We start from the raw sequence: 22,507 nt of genomic DNA, 5'->3' as shown, positions 1-22,507 counted from the left end.
GGTGGCGGGAGGATAGCCCAGTGGAACCTCGTGAAACACTGGCTGATAAACTGATGAGCTGGAGCTCATTATTTCATCAGGACTTAAATGGGCCAGTTGTGAATCTGAGGCTGCATTTCATCATGTTTTTTGAGCCGAGGGCCTCATAAATTTTGAAACCACAACTTGTCTAGTTTATAAATGCCTTTTGAGAAGGAATCTGACCTCATGCGTATTGTGGGGATTTCACTAGGATTAATTAGCTAATATTTGCCAAATTTTATGAAGATGAAAAGCACCTGTAGGTGCTAAGAGGCATAGTCATTTTTCCACTTACATTAACACCGTAATATATTTTAGATAATGAGAGATTAACTTTAGAAACTCACCATTGAGTTTTCAACCAAATTACCCATTTTAAAAACTTTCCCTCAAATTAGACTTGCAGAAATCTTGACATGGTGGGAACACAGTCTGCCTGGCTAGTCAAACAGATAAGAGATGGTCTGTAGCCAAGCATGTAAAGGTAGCAGGTGATCACAGAGTAAAAAGCTACTAAGCACCACTCTGTGGCTTACTGGTAGGTATCGGGTTACAGTAAAGAGTTGAGTAAAACTTTTCCCAGTTAACAGACTAAAATTCATTTAAGAATCACTCAGTAATTTCCATTGAATTTTAATCTTTAGATTTAATTTAATTTTAATAATCCCTTTTGTTAATTGAATGAATCACTGACTTTAGAATTGGTCAGACTTCAAATCCAGTCTTCACTACTTTAGGCAAGTTACTTAAACTTTCTCAACCTCAGTTTCCTCACCTGTAGGTTTTTCTAGTTTTCCAAGGGTCGCCTGAGCCTGGTTTGCTTAAATCTACGAGTGTGCTGCTGGGTACATGGTAGGTGTCCAGCAAATAGAGGTTATCTTACTACCTCCTTTCTATTTTATTTAAAATATTACCATTTACCTGAGAAATCTCTTGTGTTACTAAATTGGTATTGTGGCAGAAAGGGACATGAAAGTTTTAGAACCAAAAAGTATGAACTCTGGAGGCATTGTAAGGGAAGAAATCCTGACTGTTCTCAGGATTGGAAATTGGATAGGACATAGGGCTGGTGCTCCTCGTTCACCCAGGCCTCTGAAGGTGTTGGCAATTTTGGCCTCTGATAGACCTTCATCTCTTCATTTTATTGTCTAGTCCAGTGGTCGGCAAACTGCGGCTCGCGAGCCACATGCGGCTCTTTGGCCCCTTAAGTGTGGCTCTTCCACAAAATACCGACTTCTGCGCATGGGCCAAGGAGTTTCAATCGCACTATACATGTGCACCCGCACGTGGTATTTTGGGAATAACATAAAAACTAATTATACAATCAAGAAATCTGGCAGAAGTATGGTTGGAGACTATTTGAGATTATGTGCTAAAGTAAGATTTAAAATTTAAAAATATATATATTTGTATTAATTTCAGTGAGGAAGGCAGAGGGAGAGAGAGAAACATCAGGTATGAAAGTGAATCATTGATTGGCTGCCTCCTGCATGCCCCCTATTAAGAATTCAGCCCTCAACCCAGGCATGTGCTCTGACTAGAAATTGAACTGTGACCCCCTGTTTCATAGGTCGTTGCTCAACCATTGAGCCACACCAGCCAGGCTAAAGTGAGATTTCAAAATAACAGAGAATGCATCTGGAATCACCATGTATTGACTGTGAGGCCTTGGATAAATTCCCTGAGCCAGCACAGCCCCTGGTCCACTGGTGGCATGTTAAGCTGTTGTAAGTTTCTTCCTTTGTGAATTGAGAATGGAATATAGTTCTGATTCAGTGATGCCCTCTTTACCGTTCAGACTACAGGATACAAATTTATGAATCTGGATTGGCTGTGTCGATAACTCCTAAACATTGAGGACAAGTAGCTTTGTTGCCTTTACTTAGGAAAGAAGCCTTTTTTTTTCTTATATTTTTGGGGGATGAGGAGATCTACTCTCATTCTCTTTACACTCTCTCAACTTGGTCATCATTGCTGTTTCTTTGGTAGAGGAAGATAAGGGAAGATGGAAGGACCAACTTCAAAGGCAGGGCAATGGCTTTGTGTCTTTCTTCCTTTTGACACACATGATGTGTCCACTTCGCAAGCAAGAGAAATTGTAGAGTGCTAGGTGAGGAGCAGGTCTGTTTTGTGCCACAGGAATGTTCCTCTTTCCTGGAAGCTGATTCTTCTTCCTTTGACTTCTCCCCTCCTGTGATTGGAAATAGAATCTTCCCGTCTGCACCCCTTAATGACACTGTTCAGTGCAGGGTTAGTTTCTTCAGGCAGACACGGAAGTAGAACAATTCATTCCTCCCACGGCTGCTGCCACCTCTTTCCTCATCACTTCAGTCATTTCTGTAGCAAATACAGCCCTCCCTTTGAGTGGCAGAGCCCTGGCAGGAAGCCAGTGTTGAAATAAAAACCGATCGCTCTGGGCCCCCACTGTTGCCTCTGGAAAAGGACACGCTGGGGCATGGTATCAAGGCAAGAAAAGACAATTGCAAAGACCAAAATCCCCCCACAAGAAAAAAGAAGCTTTAGGGGTTGCGGGTGGGAAAACAGGTTGCCTTTACCATGTGACCAAGCTGTGCAGCTCTGCATGGGGGTAAGAGAGTGTGTTTGTGAGAAGGCAAATAGCAAGGAAATGGAGAGGGAAAGTGAAGTCTAGCAGGTTACACCTGTGCTGAGCGACGAGCCCAAACTATTCTTTCTCAGTTTGGTGATACTAATGTGACAAACAGTAGCAAGAACACGTTTTATTTGACTTCTGTGGCAGAACCCATTCACTTTGCCCCTTATCCAGGCACCCATCCATTCCTGCCCCATGGCTCTTTGGTAAAATCCACTCCCTTTGGTAAAATCATCAGAAGGGAACCACAGAAGGGACTTGGGGAGCTCCAGTGCCTGGAAGTTGTCAGCTGATTATTGACTGCGGGGAAGAACAGCCTTCCAGAATCCATCAGTATGCTCCATAGTATGCTCCTGATTGTGAGTAATAGCACCCAGGATCCCACAATAGTCTAAGGAACCACTGTGGTGAGTTTGAAGAGTGCATGATTAGGATATTTTTTAGATTGGGGCTACACAAAGTCGAACTTGAATTTTGAAGATTCATATATCCTAAACAAAATTAACTACAGAGCCTAAATTTTAAAAATACTTCTTCTCCTGTCCACTTTTTGAACTTTCAGAAATGGAGTTGTATCTTACTAATGAACATGAATTAGAATTGAGGAAATTAGCTTTTTAAAAATATATTCCTAATTGAGCTACATTGATGTTGAAGATTATTGCCCGAACCCCACTGACATCTTTTTCACTTTAATTTAAATTTATTCCCATTACGTAGCTTCTCTTTATATAGACCTGAAAATCTAGAACTGAATTATCAAAGATTCTTATTCAGCTGTGGACTTGTCTTAGATGGTACAGCAAGACCCCACTTAACATTATCCATGAGTTTCTGTGACTTTAAGTGAAATCATGCATAACAAAACCAATGTTACCACAGGCTAATTGACATAAATAAGAGTTAAGTTCCTGTGGCATCTCATCAGTGTCATAAAGAAATGATGTTACTCGAGGACCTTCTGCATATCTGGAAAGAAATATTTAAGGTAGTATTTTAGATCCATTATGTTTTATAAATTTAATGTATTTTAGTGGTATTAATAAAGCTTGTATTATATTACTGAGCTCTTACTTCTTCTGATTATTTTTGCTGTTGTATTAATTTACAAGGCAGACATCCTTTTAGAAGAAATTTAACTGTAAATGGTGTAAGCATTAGGCAGTGGGATTTCTCACTCCCTCCAGGAAAGGTAAACATTGTCAGGAGTGGTGAAGCATCCCCATCACAGTTTAACGTTGTCAGTCCTTGTTCTAAATGTATTGTTTAAATCGCTATCTTACATAAACAGTTGGCGTGCAAATCCTTCAATCTCTGAAGAAAAAAAGCAACACCTGAGAAGCACAAGTCCTTCAAAGATTGACAGCTTGCATACTAAAGCAACAAAAATAATGGATAATACAACCCTTACCTGCACCAATTCCTAGCTGTGTTTTTCTATAAAGAACTCTCTCAACTTGAAATACTAACACTGGCAAACTTGAAGCTTCACATAAAGCTTATACAGATACTTTGGGGGAAAAAACATTTAAAAAATGCAACATCTGTAGTTCTTATGACCACCTGAGTCTGTGGTCTTGCTGGTTAGCGTCCATATCTAAACTGAATTATAAGTTAAAAATCAAGTGTGTTTTTGAAGATCAAACTTATTTGTCCACAGACTTGTTAATAGTGGTATGATTCACTGAACAAAATCAAGAAAACTAAAATTTATAGAATCTTGATAAATGCAGCCAAACTAATACGTGTGTATATGTGTATCTCCTACTTAACAGGCAAAACAAAACAAGACCTTAGGTAGCATCTACTACTGTAAGGATTCACCGTTGCATATGTGAAAAGATAATTAATCATTTGCTCTGGTTATTTCATAGGTAGGGGAAGTATTTGGTTTTGTTGACACTTTCGTTGTGGAAAACTTCTGTTGCCACTTGCTATAAGCTTTCTTGCTTAACAGCAATAGTAAAAGTCTGCGTTCTCTCTCCCAGATGCATAAATTATCTATTGTTTTTGGTCTGTTTTGATCTTACCCTTTTTATGCTGTAGTACACTTGATAACTGACCATCACACGTATGAAACCTCCACCTCTACTGTCATGAGAGGACACCCAGATTTCATGCAGTTCCTGTACTTCACATGTCATGACTCCCTGCTGGCACACATGCACCTGCCCTCCTTGCTTAGTCACAGCGGCACACCTCGCGGTGCTTGTGTTAGAGAATTATCTTGGTCAGTGATACTTATTCAGATGATTCCTAATCTGTAGATGTCCCTGCAATATGATACTGTTTTCTCTCTCATACTCATGTGCATTTTGAAATAACATTTGCGTTTGGCACAGGTATTTTGCTATGTCTTTAATTTAAAAAGAAAAAAAGAGTTCTACAATAGTTGTTATGGCAGGTAGGGTTATTCTTCATCCAATTAAAGATAGCTAATCTCTCAGGGTTGCAGTATTTTCTCTGGTTGATAACAGAGCATCCTATGAGATGATAATGGGACCGTGGGCAATGCTGGTCTCGCCAGCTAGTGTCATTCTGCACTGGGATTTAGATGTGTTCTTGTTAGAGCTGTGTAGTGGTTGGAAGTGAAATGGAAACAAATGCAGACATTTTAATTGATAAAATGTGTAGAAAAACCTTGAGATGGAATATTTTTGCAAAAATGAGATGTAATTTTATTTTTTTGCTTTTCTAAAGATTCATTAGGTTTTTATTTCTACCATAACACTTCTCCATTTGTCCATCTATTCAAAATAATGCCTAAATGATTTATGATGCATCTTTCAAGGACAAATATAACTAAATACGTTTCCCTTTGAGGTCATTATTTGCCTTGTTTCTGTTTATCATCCTCAAACTCCACACTCCCTCTCTGCTATTGTATTACAACTATGCTATTGTATTTTTTTTCTGTAGCTTCTTACCTTTTTGTAAGTTGCTCAAAATAGGTTCAAAGTAACATGGTTCAGTTATATTTAGTTGAATTATTGCAGTTATGAAGAAACTAATAAGCTGGAATTGTCTTAATTTTTATACTAGAACATTTTAAAGTACATTTCCCCCAATCAAATAACTATATTTTATTATAATCTTTCTAATAATTATATAGATTAAATTTTAGTCTTAAGTCAATAAATTCTTATACCTTAATAAATCTATGATTTTTCTTTAAAAATATTAATAAAGAACATTTAATCGGATTGTTGGAAGTAGAATGAATGTTGCAGCCCTAAACACATGTTATCTAAAATAGTATAAATGTATAGTATGAAATTGGAGTCACAGCCATAAATCAGAACCTATGTAACTCTAAGCATACATTTAGCTAATTATAAAAATTTACTTCATAAAACAATTTGAAAGAGTGAATTTCATAAAAACTTACTGATTTGTATTTCTCTAAATTCTGATTGATAACTTTATATGTTGAATTACACCAATTTCTCCACCTTGTCCTTTTTGTAAAAATGTATAAGATAATATTTGTCCCTTAGGTTCCATTAAAATTGACACTGGTTTTAAGTCAGCATCTTACAGAAATTTGTGTACAGAAAATTAAAACTACATTTACATGGGTCATGGCTTCCCCAAAACTAAATACTCTAATTTCCCCCCTTAAAGAGGAGATAAAAATAAGGTCTCACTATAAATACATAAATGTATTTTGTTTTCAATTATTGTACACAATAACTATATATATAACTAAAGATTAAGCAAACCAGTATTATTCAACCACACCAGAGGCAACCACTATGAATATTTTCTATATTTCCTTCTAAACTTTTCTCTGTGTGTGTGTGTGTGTGTGTACACAATGCAGTATCCTATCTAATAATAGATAACGATTGAAATTGACCATACCTTCGCTACGCCTCCCATTGGCTAATCACCGAGATATGCAAATTAACCACCAGCAAAGATGGCGGTTAATTTGCATACATAAGCGAGAAGCGACGGAGCAAAGACTGAAGGTGGCTCTGGCCAGAGCAGCAAGGGCTGTGAAGGCGGCTCTGGCTGGAGCGGCACTGGTTTTCCTCCGGCACCCGGGAGCCAGGCCTCTAGTTGAATATAAGTGTGATCATGTTTTTTTTGTTTTGTGATCATGTTTTATATTATAACTAGAGGCCCAGTGCATGAAATTCATGCACGGGTAGGGTCCCTAGCAGCTGCCAGCCAGGTCTTCCTTTATTTCGTGCCGCCCCTTGGTGGTCAGTGCACATCATAGCAAGCGATCAAACTCCCGGTTGGTAGAACTCCCGAGGGGAGACTGCATGTTAGGCTTTTATATATATATATAGATTCTCCTCTGCTTTTTTCAGTTTCCATATTGTAAGCATTTTTGATATGGGAAATATTTTTAGTGTTTGATTATAGCCCCAGCAATCACCAACCGGTGGTCTGCGGACCACTTCTGGTCCGTGAGGTCCGAAAGGTTGGCAACTGCTAGCCTATATTATAGTATGTTTAAGTTTTCTTTTATTGACTACTAGAGGCCCAGTGCATGAAAATTCATGCACTGGAGGGGGGTGTCCCTCAGGCTGGCCTGCCCCCTCTCACAGTCCGGGAGCCCTCAGGGGTGGGAGGTGACCTGGCAATCAGGAGAAGGCGATGCCCCATCACACCTCTGCTGCAGCCACTGCCAGCAGCACAAGCCTCAGCCGGCCCTGGTTACCTGAGCCTCGGGAAGCTCTGGGTGGCTGCGCAGCCGCCATCTGAGGCTTTCCTGTGCCTTGGGCTGGCCCTGGGTGGCTGGGGAGCTGAGGGGACAGGGGGACTCTGGAGGCAGGAATGCAGCAAGGTCCCGGCAGGGCTGAGGGGTCTGGGCACCGCCATCTTGTGGCTGTGGGCGCCACCATCTTTGAGGGCATGGCAGCAATTAGCATATTCCCTCCTTATTGGCTGTGGGCACCACCACCTTTGAGGGTGGGGTCATCTATTAGCATATTTCCTCCTTATTGGCTGTGGGCGCCACCATCTTTGTGCTGGCGTGAGGATCACTTAGCATATTCCCTCTTTATTAGATAGGATTCAGGTTCATATTTTTTTCCCTTCTCATACAACTTCTATAATGTGCATATTAGTACTTAAATCTTCATCGAATTCTGACACTTTAAGATGAATTCCAAAGTTTAAAAAAAGATGATTGTAAAGTCAAAGAGTAAGAATTTTTGAAAGTATATATTATAAAACTTTTTTATAAATGTAACACAACTTACATACTCTAAGCATTGATATTCAGTTATATAAAAGCAAAACATCCTATAAGCTTCATGAAGAAAACATGTTTAATAACCTTGTTTATCTTTTCAAAGAACCAGTTTTTAGGTTCTTGTATAGAGGGCAAGGGAAACACAGGAAAAGATAAACAAATGGGACTGGAGAAAAGGGAACCCAAGTGAACTGTTGGTGGGAATGCAGACTGGTACAGTCACTGTGGAAAACAGTATGGAATTTCTTCAAAAAATTAAAAATGGAACTGTCTAAAAGATATATCCCACTTCTGGGAATATATTCTAAGAATCCCAAAACACCAATCAGAGAGAATATATTCACCCCTGTGTCCATAGCAGCGTCATTTACAAGATCTGGAAACAGCCCAAGTGCCCATCAGCAGGTGAGTGGATAAAAAAGCTTTGGTACATTTACACAGTGGAATACTACATGGCTGTAAAGCAGGGGTCCTCAAACTTTTTAAACAGGGGGCCAGTTCACTGTCCCTCAGACCATTGGAGGGCCTGGCTATAGTTTAAAAAAAAACTATGAACAAATTCCTATGCACACTGCACATATCTTATTTTGAAGTAAAAAAACAAAACAAAACGGGAACAAATACAATATTTGTATTTGCATGTGGCCCGCGGGCCGTAGTTTGAGGACCCCTGCTGTAAAGAGAAACAAAGGAACTCCTACCCTTTATGACAGCATGGATGGACCTGGAGAGTACTGTGCTAAGTGGAATAAGCCAGTCAGAGACAGACAAATACCATATGATCTCACTAGTATGTGGAATCGAATGAACAAAATAAACTGGTGAACAAAATGGAACCAGAGCATAGGGGAGGCGTGTGGGGGTGACTGGCTAAAGAAGGTGAAGGGGGATTAGCTAAAGAACATATATGCATAGCCCATGGACACAGACAATAATGTGGTGAAGGCCAAGGGAGAGGGAGGTGGGGATGGTTGAAAGTGGACAAAGGGTGAGAAATGGGGTACATCAGCAAGAATGTCAACATTAAAATTTTTAATTAAAAAAAAAAGAAAAAGTATTCCGAAGGTGTTACAGAATCTTACAACCTGGGAACATCGTTGTGAAGCAGCATTTCTTATTGGTTAGATAGAAAGTAAAGAGTTTAGGGCTTTCCAGAAGAGTTTATTTTTATCTTGCTCAGGTTTTGTTTAAGTGTTGGATAATTGGAATACTAACAACTGAACATAGTAGTTCTGAGGCGACACTGAAGATAATTTTGCATGACAGGTGGGCTCAGGCCCAGTGACAACTTCAGACCACCTAGAGTGATTGTGGTTAGCTATGGAATGGATGACTGAGTAGCTAAGAGCTGGGGATGGCCAACCCTGGGAAGACCCTGTGGAGCTTTGGGAGTGATTGGCAGGTCAGAGTGACTACATAGTGAGCCCTGATGCTGGAGGACAGAGAACGCTGGCCCATGACACTGCAAAACTGCTTTGTAAAAATACTCATAGTAACTTTGATACTGTCAGAGCATTGGTTACTTAAAACTTCAGTTTGCCTGAATTATGGGGAATCAGGGTTTTCTACACTAAAAATAATCATCTTTTATTGTATGATGTTTGCAGAACACTGTTAGATTTTGTATAACAGATTTTACATCATTTAGATGGAAACACTCAAATTGTTTACCATGTTAAATATTCTGTGTAATTGCCTGCATGTTTTTTAGTTATAAGAATGTTATGGTAATTTACTTTGATATCAGAAATAGGTGTAGAATTTGCAATTTATATGAGATGTAATAGAAGGCTTTTGGATTTTAATTATTCTTTGAAAATCTTCTGGATTATTAGGAAGTCAGACACTTAGTTTTCACCTCAGAACCAATGTAGACATTAGATACTTTCAAAATGAGTTCATTCTAGGAAATTACAAAACCATTTGCAAGTGATTAATAACATCAATTATGTATACTATATGGGCACACAGGTAGTTTTATGGTATTTTATTAAAGTACTGTATCGAATGAAGGTCTTCAGGTACTTTTTATTACTATATACTTTGTATCTATAAATGTAAAATATAGTATACCAAGCAGACCACTCATGGGAAAACACCTCTAAAGCTATGTGCACAGAAGCTTGCAACACCTTTTTCATGGAGACTGAATAAAGCTCTTAACTATAGAAAGGTATCATATTTTAAGCATGGTTATGTATCTGAAAGAATGTTGGTATTGTCCACAGAACTAACAAAAAACCCAAACTTTAATATTGTGCTGAAATTAGTGACTTGATCTGATGCTGCCGTGGTTTCTGGGGGCGTGTGGTCAGGTTGCTGCTGCATCTCCTCATGTCACACTTGCTCTTTTTCATTTCCTCCTCAAACTACGCAGTCATATTACTTTTGAAGATCGCTTTCCCCATGTAGGCCTTTTGTTGTGCCTTTTAACTGAATCCATTTTTCGTTGCTCTCATGAGGGTTTGACTCCTTAGTCAGGATTGGAATGGCAATATCATGCACTTGATCTTACAGTTAAATACACGTCTTTCAAGTAGAAGCTGGAATACTTGCAGCTGCTGTCAGTGAGAGCCATCACTTGCTTTCCTGGTAGAAATGATGTGAGGCGTAGTTATGTTAGCCTTTTTTCATAAAACATGCAAGTGTGTGCGAGCAAGGAAGGCTCGGGGATGTTCGTTTTTTTCTGTTGAGCTTTGCAAGAAAATTGCTTTTTCTGAAGGTGTGTTTGCCATCTTTGCAAGACAGGATGCATACAGGAGAGGGAAAGCCAGGCTGCAGTAGGTAAGGAAGGTCAAAGCAAATGAAATTTTAAAACTGGCATATGAAGTACATTTGAAAACTCAGCGGAGTATAATGGAAAGGGCAGAGAATTCAGAACCGAAACCTGGGACCGAGTTTCCCACCTTCCTGTGTCAACTTGGAAAAGCCACTGAAGTTCAGTTTTCTTTCATTTTTAAAATGGGGTCAACTATAATCTATCTTGCAGGTTTGTCCTTGGAGTTAGAAGGATTTTAGCATTTTGCTTTATTTACAGTAACAATATTTTACTAGTTCTTCTTAGTTTACAAAATGTAGATTGAAAAAATTTCAACCGATGCAAGGTCTAGTAGGAACCATACCAAAGTGTATTATTGTTGTCCCTCAGGTTAAAATATTTTTATATATTAAAGCTTGCACTGAGTGAGATGGACTTATTACACATTTGAAGTTTTTCAGGACTAAGTATGTTAAAAGTGATCATGTTTTATAGTTATTTTTTAATATATTTTTTTTATTGATTTCAGAGAGAAAGGGAGAGGGAGGGAGAGATAGAAACTTCAATGATGAGAGGGAATCATTGATTGGCTGCCTCCTGCACACTCTCTACTGGGATTGAGCTCGCAACCCGGGCATGTGCCCTTGACCGGAATCGAACCTGGGACTTTTTAGTCCATAGGCCAACTCTGTATCCACTGAGCCAAACCAGCTAGGGCTGCAGTTATTTTTTTTAATGCATTGTCGTAAATCTGCTTACTACTCACAAGATAAAGGTTATTGGATTGCAGCCCAAAGACTTTCTAAGGACTGACACATTTCCTAACTCCAGTAAATTATCCAACCTGTTTTATCTTATTTTGGTATGGATTATTCTTTGCAGTTGGTAGGAAAAGAGTCCAGGGTCATTTAAACAAGCAATTAAGAGGACAATTTAGTATTTATTGCCATTGAAAAGTGTTAATCTTATTTGTTGTGGATTAATGATGCGTTTATTGTCTATGCTCACAGCTTCTAGTACTTTAAAGCCGACCATTCCAACAGTTAAAACGGTTTTCTCTAATATTTCATTGTGCTACAGATCTTTAACTAAAATTATGTGCTTTAAAATTTTTAAAGCCTTTTTATAAATTTGCTGAATGCAATACTAAATGGAATTCTGAGGGAGTAATATGTTAATTTTAAAAGTATGATTATTTGTTTGGAAAAAATGCCAGCTGTAGCTAAATTGAATCATCATTTTATGAGACATTTATTTGAATTAATGTGACATTATTTAGCAGAGTACCATATAAAACTGTATGTGACTTGTCAAGTGAGAATACATAATAGTTCTGCAGTTTCTGTCTTCTTAGTATACTTTTGCAACGGACTTTCAGAGAAATACGTTTTCTTACAGTATTTTAGTGCCTACTGTGTGCCAGGCACTGTATTAGGTGCTGAGCTTACAGCATAATATAGTCAGACAGACAGTTAGCACTGTGCTGGTAAATGTCAGCAACTGGCTTTCTGGGGTGGGGCGGGGAGGTGATGAAGGGCCCCAACTTCTAGTGTTTGCTGATGTCTGTGGTGTGAATACTCCTACCAAGACCAATTGCAAGTGACAGATGGGATGTTATTGAATATGAACTTGGGAAAAGATGCTAAATACTTACTATACAGTTACATAGTATTCTCACCGTACTTGATAGAGTAAAATGTAAAACAATTGGGAAACAAGGCGTTTTTAGTATGTATTACCTTTTTAAGGTAATTAATTGCAAGTTTATAGACAGTTTTGCATATTAAATAAATATAAACATGAGCTCCTGAAGCAAAATTCCAGGTATGTTTGGCTTAGTGCTTTGTATCTAAGGGTATTCATAAAGTACAATTTCTTAGTGATTTTGGTATAAGAGATATTTTAGTAGATCCTCGGTGTCATGCACACATCTCTCGTGTTCTGAGTCTCCATTGTCAGATGTCACCCACCAATCTCATTTCATCCTCATACGAATCAGTAAGTTAATACTTCAGGCAATTATGTTGAAAATTATAAAGTACAATAGAAATATACAGAATAGCGATTGATTTCTAGCTCACTTTCTAATAGACAATATGTTTAAACTGCAATGTTAGGTCTGAAATCACAAAAAATGACTGCTCTTAGAGATTATTCCACAAAGCCATGTTATGTAGGAAAATTCCTTCAAAGTAGTTGTCATTTCTCTTTGCCAAGTTTTATCTTTTTGCATTTCTTACCTAACATGTTACAACAATTAACGTTCCTACTGTCTGAATATAACTTGGTTCCTTATAATGAGGTAGAAAGAGAAAACAAATTTAAATTAAAAAATCATAAACTGTCATAAAAATATTTTTGTTAAAGTGAAAAGCCTTTTCTCTTATACTGTTAGGATATTAACATGTAAACTAAGGGAATAGTCTTAAATGTTATTTATAAAGCTTTTGTATTTAATCCATTAATTCTATTAAAAGGGACACACGGTTGTAAACAAGTATTATCTCTTAACTAGGAGCTTATCCACTACAAAATTCCTTTTATCTTTTCATTTGCCCCATAAGGCATATGTGTGCTATAATCTATTTTTAATGTTTTGCAGCATATTTATAGGGTGAAATTATACATTTAAATCTATGGTATGTGTTTGGAAGCCATCTGTTAGAACTTATTGGAAAATAGAAACTTCCTTCTTTAATGTGTTTCCTTATTTGGGGGATTTAAACATTTAATGTTATCCTTTCTAATCCATGACTGAAAGAATGAGAAACATTGAAAATGAGATCTATTACTTTCCCACAGGGGGATTCAAACTCTACTGCTTTGTATTTTGTCATATTTCAGAATCCTATATAATAAAGAGGTAATATGCAAATTGACCATCATGCCCATGTGGACACAAGATGGCCACCACAAGATGGCCGGCAGGGGAGGGCAGTAGGGGGTGACCAGGCCGGCAGGGGAGGGCAGTTGGGGGCGATCGGGCCGACAGGGGAGCAGTTAGGCGTTGATCAGGCTGGCAGGGGAGTGGTTAGGGGGTGATCAGGCTGGCAGGGAAGTGGTTGGGGGTGATCAGGCTGGCAGGCAGAAGCGGTTAGGGACAGTCAGGCAAGCAGGCAGGTGAGTGGTTGGGAGCCAGCAGTCTCGGATTGTGAGAGGAATGTCAGACTGCCAGATGTCAAACCAGCAGTCAGACATCCCCCGAGGGGTCCCAGATTGGAGAGGGTGCACGCTGGGCGGAGGGACACCACCCCCCCCCCCCGCATGAATTTCATGCACTGGGCCTTGTTGTTGTGCTATAAAATAAATATTTGTGATTTACCAAGGCAGCAAAATTTTGTGTCCAGTTAATAGTAAGTTTTTAAATGTGAGGATATGTTAGAGCAGTGGTTCTCAACCTTCTGGCCCTTTAAATACAGTACCTCATGTTGTGACCCAACCATAAAATTATTTTCGTTGCTACTTCATAACTGTGATTGTTGCTACTGTTATGAATCGTAATGTAAATATCTGATATTCAGGATGGTCTTAGGGGACCCCTGTGAAAGGGTCGTTCGACCGCCAAAGGGGTCGCGACCCACAGGTTGAGAACCACTGTGTTAGAGGAATATTCATTATAGACTTTCCTCAGATATAGGAATAATCTATTTATTTGAAAATGTACTCAGCCAGTTGGAGAAGGGGAAGTAAGGGTGGATTCAGAAATGAACTCAGCAGAGACCCTGATTTCAAGGAAGTTTCATAGAGCTGTAAATATGCATAATCATTGGTTACCAAGGGACATAATGAGTCTGAAAATAGGGGTACAGAATTTTGTACAGATTGATCACAATTTGTTTTGGTGTAGTCAGTCAATTTATAGGTAATTTATAGGTAAATTAGTAGGAAATTTATTCTACTTATTCTCCCAGGCTTTCATCCCTTTAGAACTGAATCAGTATTATCAAATTTGTTCTCTTTCCTCAAATTTTGTTTCATATTATCTAGAAAATTTTACCTCTTTAAAAAAGTATATGAATTCCCCCTTTTCAATTGTGAAAACTTTTATAGATGACTTGTAATACTGTAATATCCTCCCTCAAGAATTACAAGTACAGATATTTCACTGACTTACTGCAGCGATTTGCAAAGGGTGTGCCACAATAATTTTTAAAACATGAAATACTTGACTCTTTAGTCAGAGTCACCAGCCTCTTTTCCCTTAGATTGTTTAAAAAAATGACAACAGCCAACACAGCAATAGCCATCTGGTGTGAATGAATCAAAATTATACCTTTTTTCTTTTTTTGTCAGATTGGCAAAAAATAATTATGTATTGGTGTGCCTAGAATTTTAGCAATTTGTTTATGTGTGCCATGAGATGAAAAAGGTTGAAAATAACTTACTTACTATGAAAGGTTAGGGCAGGAATAGGGAAGGGGGCCTTTCTGGTACAAGAGCTATGGGTGCTGCCTTCACCATTGCCGTCAAACCACCAACAAAGGAAGGACAGACAAACACACTGAGCACCGCTGGCTCAAAATCCGTGTTGGCACATATTTCCAATTCATATTTACGTTTTTATAAGTGAAATAATGTGTGGACATGTTGCATAGAAAGTGATGACAAAATACTTCCAGGTCAGCAAATCCTCAGTGTACATCTTAAAGTGAAATCATACTTTCTCGAGTTCACTAAAATCAAGAATCTTGTGTCCCAGAAGTTTTCATTTAACAGATATTCAGTTTTCTTTTTTGGTTAGTATTCTTCCTGTATTTATTCTCAATATTAAAGTATAATGTACTAGTGCAAAGGGAGGTAAAGAAGAAAAATTTGTTTTACTTGTGCCATAGTATAAAACAGTCATTTCATGCTACTCTCTATAGCAGTCACTAGCCATATGTGGCTGCTAAGCATGTAAAATGTGGCTAGTGCTACTGAATAACAGCTTTTAAAATTTATTTTGCCCTAACCGGTTTGGCTCAGTGGATAGAGCGTCAGCCTGCGGACTGAAGGGTCCCAGGTTCGATTCCGGCCAAGGGCATGTACCTTGGTTGTGGGCACATCCCCAGTAGGAGGTGTGCAGGAGGCAGCTGGTCGATGTTTCTCTCTCATCAATGTTTCTAACTCTCTATCCCTCTCCCTTCCTCTCTGTGAAAAATCAATAAAATATAATTTAAAAAAAATTTATTTTGGTTAATATGGCTAGTGGCTACTGTATTGGATAGTGTGTCTAAATAAATATATTCAGGTGGTATCTGGTCTTATATAGTAAAATAAAGAAAATGTCCTTTGCATTTATGTATGAGGAAGTGTAAATCTGCCTGTAATCATTGCCTTTAAAGTCACTTAAATTTTCGATTTTAGCAATTTTATTTTTTAAGTTATTTTTAAGTTAAGGTTGTATTGAGATAATTGATTCACATGTAGTTCTAAGAATTAATAAAGATCCTGAATGTCCCCCAGTTGTAGCATTATGTAGAATTATAGTACAATATCACAACTATAAGATCAATATAGCTACAATGAAACCCCTAACTCCCCGTATTGTGAAGTTATATTTTGTGTGTACTTGATCTAATGCTTAGGTTATTTAGAGTAATAGCCACCTATAAAAATATTCACCCTGCTGCTCAGTTGTTTCTGTGCATAACAATGAAATGGGCAGCTGGTTCAGACCCCCTTCTATTTGTGATGTTAGAAACTGTCATATGTTGTTCCATTTATGTTATAGGCACATGTGTGTTTTTTTAATTGGTTGGATCACTACTGAGCAGATTGAAGTCATAAAGACAGTGCATCATTAAAAACAATCCCCTTTTCTTAAGAATGAAGTCATTTGGTTTCAATGATTATGTGATTATGAAGGTATAATGTTCTCAGTGTGAAGAAAGAAAACAAATAAAAGATCCTAATTAGACAGTGTTCTCTTCTATTAAATATAATGGGATAAAGTAAAATATTTCTTGTTTGTTTTATCCAATCTAGAATCTTTTATAGATCTTAGAGAATAACTGTGAATATGGCTTTTTGAGTTAATTCCCAGAAATGTAGAACATCGTAAGTGATGCTGAAGCATAGATAAGTAAATTGACAATAAAAATATTACTTTCATCCTTCAAAATAATATTTTAAAATAATAGATGTTTGTTTAGATAAATGGTTTAAAGAGAAAGTGAATCCAGTAGGATATTTTGTGACCTTCTTAAGCTCATCCTAAGGTCTGCCAAGCCCTGTTTTGGTGAACCAACTTCATTCTTTTTTTTTTAATCAGCTCATATTAAGAATCTCTCTGCTTGAACAAAATTGAGCTATGTTTTGTGTGCCTGCTGTATTTCTGAATGAAAATGGGTTGATTCTGAAAGAAAACATACACCTTTACTAGCTCCTAATAGGCTGCAGTGCCTGTGTGTCCTGAGTCCTATGGAGATGGGAAGAGGCATGGGAAAGCAGAACAGCCTCCAACCCACCTGCTGATGCTCTGAGCTAGTGCCTCTGCTGGGGGTGTGGTGAAGTGAAGATGAATTAGTCCGTAGGACCATTTCTTGTCCTTGTTGAACTTAGGGTCTAAGAGGAGAGTAGGCACATGTTAGACGCATTTAGGGTGAGGGTATAAACGAGAGAGAGCCTGGTGTTTGCTGGCACTAGGGCATGCCCTTACAAGATAGGCAGTATCTCTGACAGCCAAAGATGGCAAGAGCAGGCATTCTAAATGGAACAGTTGACAGGGACAGTGGCCCAGGCCAGAAATATCAGAAAGGTCTGTGTGCTTAGTTTCTGGAGTAGAGGGCACATACAGGGAATTAGCATGAGGACGGAGAAAACTAGGTACCACCGGAGCCTGATTCAGACAATCTTCAGTCAGGGCCACGGCTTTTGGGCATTTCTCAGGACAGTGCTTATTTTCATGCTTAAATGTCCTTAATTCACTCAGTCTTCTGTATTTTCTACAGATTTTCTTCCCTTATATCAGCATATCTGAAACATTAATCGCATTCCAGAAAAGATGACCTTACAGTATATCTTATTTTAAAGATAAACTTTCATTTTGTGGGAGGTCTAAAATCAGGTAGAAGTTCATGATCCTCCCTCTCTCTCTTTTATCTTTCATAGTTTTAATTTTTGTGGATATGTTTAAATTTTTAGCTATTTCGTAATTTTGTCAGTATTTAAATCATATGAGACTTCTTATTTTATTGTCATTTGATTAATGGTGTTACAAAGCAACATTTTTAAATGTAATTGAAGAGCTTTAAGAGGAAGTCTCGAACTAGAATGAAGGTACAGATAATATAATACTAAATTTGAAATTTAGATTTTCCACAGTTTAGGTGCTGCATTACATTACAGTAGAACACAGGATCAAGGGCTGTTTGGTGAGGGAGTAAGTAATGATATGTCTGAATTCTTTCCAGATCATTTAAATCCTGTACTGTAAGAAATAGCAATGCACTTGTTGTCTGTATATTGGAAAAGAAAACACCACATAGTTATATGTATGATATACATTAAATTACCAGAAATTCATTTATGGAACTACCACGCAGGACTTACCCAATGCATGAGATGTAATTGGAGATTAATACTGAGTGCTGAATATGTACCTAGTACTCTGCCAGCATTTATCTCAGTGAATCATCAAAACTATAAAGCAGGCACTCTCCCGTTTTACAGGTGAGGAAGCTGTGGCTTGAGCCAGTACTTGTCTAATTCGAGTTCGCACGCTGCTAACTGGGACATCTCCATTTGAATCTAGTTCTGTTTGCCTGAAGAGATGTAACCAGCAGTGATTTCACTGGATCAGTTTTTGAAACAGTGTGCAGGTAACCGTGGTCGGCAAACTGCGGCTCGCGAGCCACATGTGGCTCTTTGACCCCTTGAGTGTGGCTCTTCCACAAAATACCACGTGCGGGCGCGCACGTACAATGCGATTGAAACTTCCTGGCCCATGCGCAGAAGTCAGGATTTTGTGGAAGAGCCACACTCAAGGGGCCAAAGAGCCGCAGTTTGCCGACCACTGACCTAGGAGGACAGCCAGTAGGGCCAGATCCTGCATCTGGGGGAAGGTTCATGGAGAAGAGCGGCTTTGAGTACCAAAGGCATCCTGAATGACGCTGAAGATGGGCCCAGGTCACATAGGGAGGACTTTGTTCTGATACAGGTCAGGGCAGCCAACAAGCCAGGGCCATGTGTTGGTCGAGGACTTTTGTAACCATTACTTCTGGAAAATCTGAAATGACAATATCTAACAAATAGGTCACCAGAGTGACCTCTTCCTTCGCTAGAGGCAGTGAGTGGGTCCTGTGTCAGGGGTGTGGCTCTTCCTCCTCCTTGCCTCTGAGACATGCTGAGTGTACATCCCAGACTCTATGCTTTACGACAGACATAGGAAGCCCTCACATGGAACCAAACCCTCTCCGAGTAGAGGTCAGTACCAGTTGTGATTGTAAGAAAGTGACTTAAAATGCCAGCATGTTAGGTGAACATATATTGTTAAGGCATTTTCGGTCAGTAGTGGATGGGAGGAGAGAACACATACAAACACTGAAGGGACTTTACCATAGGTAAGCCCCACCTATGGGATAATAGTCAGTGTCTGGAGGTTCCCAAACAATCTTTTCTTAGATTCTTAAATGTACACAGCACACTTTGATGAGCTGCCCTTTTATTCAGTGGATTCTGATACTGAGTTTGGTCTGAGGACGGCCATAACAAAATCATTTTCCTGCACATGCCCAAGGGAGGAATTTGATCTAATAAATGAATGGTTATAAATTAACTGGTTGGGTGATTTTATGTGTGTGTGTTTTTTGTTTGTTTGCTTAAGAAGGGTTTATATTTTGTTTGATATTCCTATAATCAGTGTTCTGATATTATCCATATTACATATTATCCATATAATATATATTACACATATCCATATACATAATATACTATAGATGGCATAATATATATACATATTCTTTTCTGTATTTGCCAGAGAAGGGTATAAATTTTTTTCATTAAAATTATGTTAAGTAAAAAAACAGAAATGCTTGCCATGAGTTCCAATGTTCTTTTTGTTTGTTTTTTAATTCTTAACCAAAGACATGTTCATTGATTTTTAGAGAGAGGTGGAGAGAGAGAGAGAGAGAGAGAGAGAGGTGAGAGAGATGAGAGAAACACTGATTGGTTGTCTCCCATACACACCTTGACTAGGGATGGAACCTGCAACCTAGATCTGTGCCCTGACAGGAAATAGAACCTGAACCCCTTTGTTGTACAGGACGATGCTCCACCACCTGGCCAGGGCTCAGTGTTCTTATTTTAAGATTTTTCAAGGTCTTTTAATCATGAAGTTAATTGTTATTCTGTTTCATATCCTGCAGTCTTTCAAAAACTCTAAATCAATATATATTTTAGTATCCGTTCAACTGTTACTCAGTATCATCTCCGTATCCCCTTTACCTATCATAGCCCTGGTATCTAGAAGTCAGTGGGTACCTTTGAATTTCTTGTTTAAGAGAGTATTATAAAATAGATTCCTTCTAAAAGGTTATCCATCAAATACAGTTTTTCTATAGATATTAACCTAGCCTATCAAAGTTAAGGCCAGTTACATTGCTCAGTGTTTGGCAACAGCCCTGAGTAGTCCACAGATCTTTGCGAGCTGGGATACACTTAGGAACTCAGCTGTTTGACTTTTTAAAGGACCATATTAAAATTCTCTCTATTCTTGCCAGCACCGGTTTGGCTCACTGGATAGAGCATCAGCCTGCGGACTGAGGGGTCCCGGGTTCGATTCCAGTCAAGGGCATGTACCTTGGTTGCGGGCACATCCCCAATAGGACATGTGCAGGAGGCAGCTGATCGATGTTTCTCACTCATCGATGTTTCTAACTCTCTATCCCTCTCCCTTCCTCTCTGTAAAAAATCAATAAAATATATTTAAAAAAACAAACAAACAAACAAAAAATTCTCTCTATTCTGATCCCTTACCCTCATTCAAACCACAATCTGAGAGAAACCTCCTACCCTGGCCACCAACCCGGAATGGATTACTTTTGGACTGTAAAGATTCTTGGACAAGGATTGAAGATCTTTACTTTTCAACTTTATAAATTAGCACAGAAAATGTTGTTTAAAATATTAGAATTTTCTCTTTTAGATCCCTTTTTAAAAAGTGTTGTGTATCATAATAAGGGTTTAGCAATATACACATGACATTTTATGCCTGTCTTCTTAAAATATGATTACATAAAGCAACAGATGTTTAGCGGGCATTAATACATGCCAGACAGCATTTCAGTTAAGAAACCATGAGAGGTAAATCTAGAACGGGAATGATTTCTTACAGACACTATCAGAATGGTAGCTGATTTGCATGAATGAAGTAGTTCATCCTTTCTATGCTAAATGAAATAGTGGTAATAGAGTATAATGCCAGAAATAATGCTAATAGAATATAATAAAGACCAAAAGAAGACAACTTAAAAAAATAGGAATGTAATAAGAAAGTATATTCAAGAAAATTAAGGTTACTCCAAATAGAGAAAAGAAATACATTACTAGGAATGTAGCAATACTTCGTAGGAATTACTACAAAGTAAAGTTGAGAATAGCAACGCTACTGTAGTATTTGTTCAATGGAAAAGTCAATGTTTTGAAAAATTTTAAGAAAGTAAAGAAAAACTAACTAAACATCACTAATAATAGTGTGAAAAGGTCAAAGAAAAAAAGTCAAGTGGAATCACTTCACTATGTATAAATACAGGTGAGAATTGAATAAAACATGCTTGCAAATAAAAATTGGTTATCAACTAATAGACAGTCACATAGTGAAATATTGATAGTAACAGGAAAAGATATAAATGTTTTGTCAAACTCCAAAAGTAAGATTAATACATATAAAAATAATACATATAAAAAGTATTATAGTAAACTAATTCATATAAAAAGAGTATAAAGAGCAGTCCTCTAAGATTTCATCTCCTAAAACATAAGCACAGATACATCTTTGGAAAATAATATGTCAAAAGGTTGAATTTGGGATATTGTCCATATTCTTTTCCTTATAGTAAAGCAAACTTGAAATTATTGACATGAAGACTCAAGTCGTTAAAACTGTTTTAGAATTATTAGAAAAAAGTTCCAAGCTATAATGTAGTTATAGGTTTATAATTTGCAGGGGAAATAACTTTTTGGAAATAAAATCAAAATCAAAGAGAGCACGTTTTTGCCTTTAGATAATGTGGATTCTTCATCTTAGTTAGAAAATGGCATAAGAGTAGATGTCAACCTAGAAAGCTGATTTGTTATACGTGTCATCTTGCAATAAAAATGCTGACTGACTTAATTTTTAAGTAGACAAGTGTTAAAGGCAGGTAAGTATACAAAGTTCTAGGAAAGGAAGTAGCATAGAGATGAAAAAATCATTTTATTGCTCAGTAGGCATTGAGTATACCTCGTTTAAAAAATGTTTATGAAATATATCAAATTTACAGGAAGTCAACAGAAGCATGTAATGCACACTCGTTACCAAGATTTAACTGTTGTTGACTGTTGTATTTATGTCATCTTTCTTTTTTTTTTGGCTGTAAGAATTAAAGGTGCCATTACTAATATGATGGTTTTTAATCTCTAAATATTTCAGTACTCATCTTTTAAGAAGCATGTTTTTCTACATAATCTACACTAATAAAAGAGAAACATGGTAATTAGCATATGACCGCTACCCTTTTCATTGGCTAATTAGCGAGATATGCAAATTAATCACCAGCCAAGATGGCGGTTAACTGCCAAAAAAGATGGCGGTTAATTTGCATATGTAGGCACAATGCAGGGAGGCAAAAGGGAAAGCTCGGAGGAAATCCCCTGGCACTGACAGTGATCGGAAACCCAGGGGGGAGCTAAGAGCCGGGGGGCAGGGCAAAGGCGGCCCCCAGGG

At 38.0% G+C, this 22,507-nt stretch overlaps 1 protein-coding gene and 1 long non-coding RNA gene across 4 annotated transcripts in view; both read left to right on the top strand.

Moving 5' to 3' along the window:
* Positions 1-8,698, top strand: part of LOC106726971 — an 11,340-nt gene extending 2,642 nt beyond the window's left edge. The window contains exons 2-3 of the long non-coding RNA XR_001363120.1: positions 3,621-3,623; positions 8,687-8,698. This is a non-coding gene — a long non-coding RNA (uncharacterized LOC106726971). The remainder of the gene's footprint in view (positions 1-3,620; positions 3,624-8,686) is intronic.
* Positions 1-22,507, top strand: part of NR3C2 (nuclear receptor subfamily 3, group C, member 2) — a 294,691-nt gene that overhangs the window by 103,024 nt on the left and 169,160 nt on the right. The window lies entirely within an intron of this gene.

Source organism: Myotis brandtii, unplaced genomic scaffold (assembly GCF_000412655.1).
Source record: "Myotis brandtii unplaced genomic scaffold, ASM41265v1 scaffold34, whole genome shotgun sequence".
In the NCBI taxonomy this organism is placed as follows: domain Eukaryota; kingdom Metazoa; phylum Chordata; class Mammalia; order Chiroptera; family Vespertilionidae; genus Myotis; species Myotis brandtii.
This window is presented reverse-complemented; position numbering and strand designations above follow the sequence as displayed.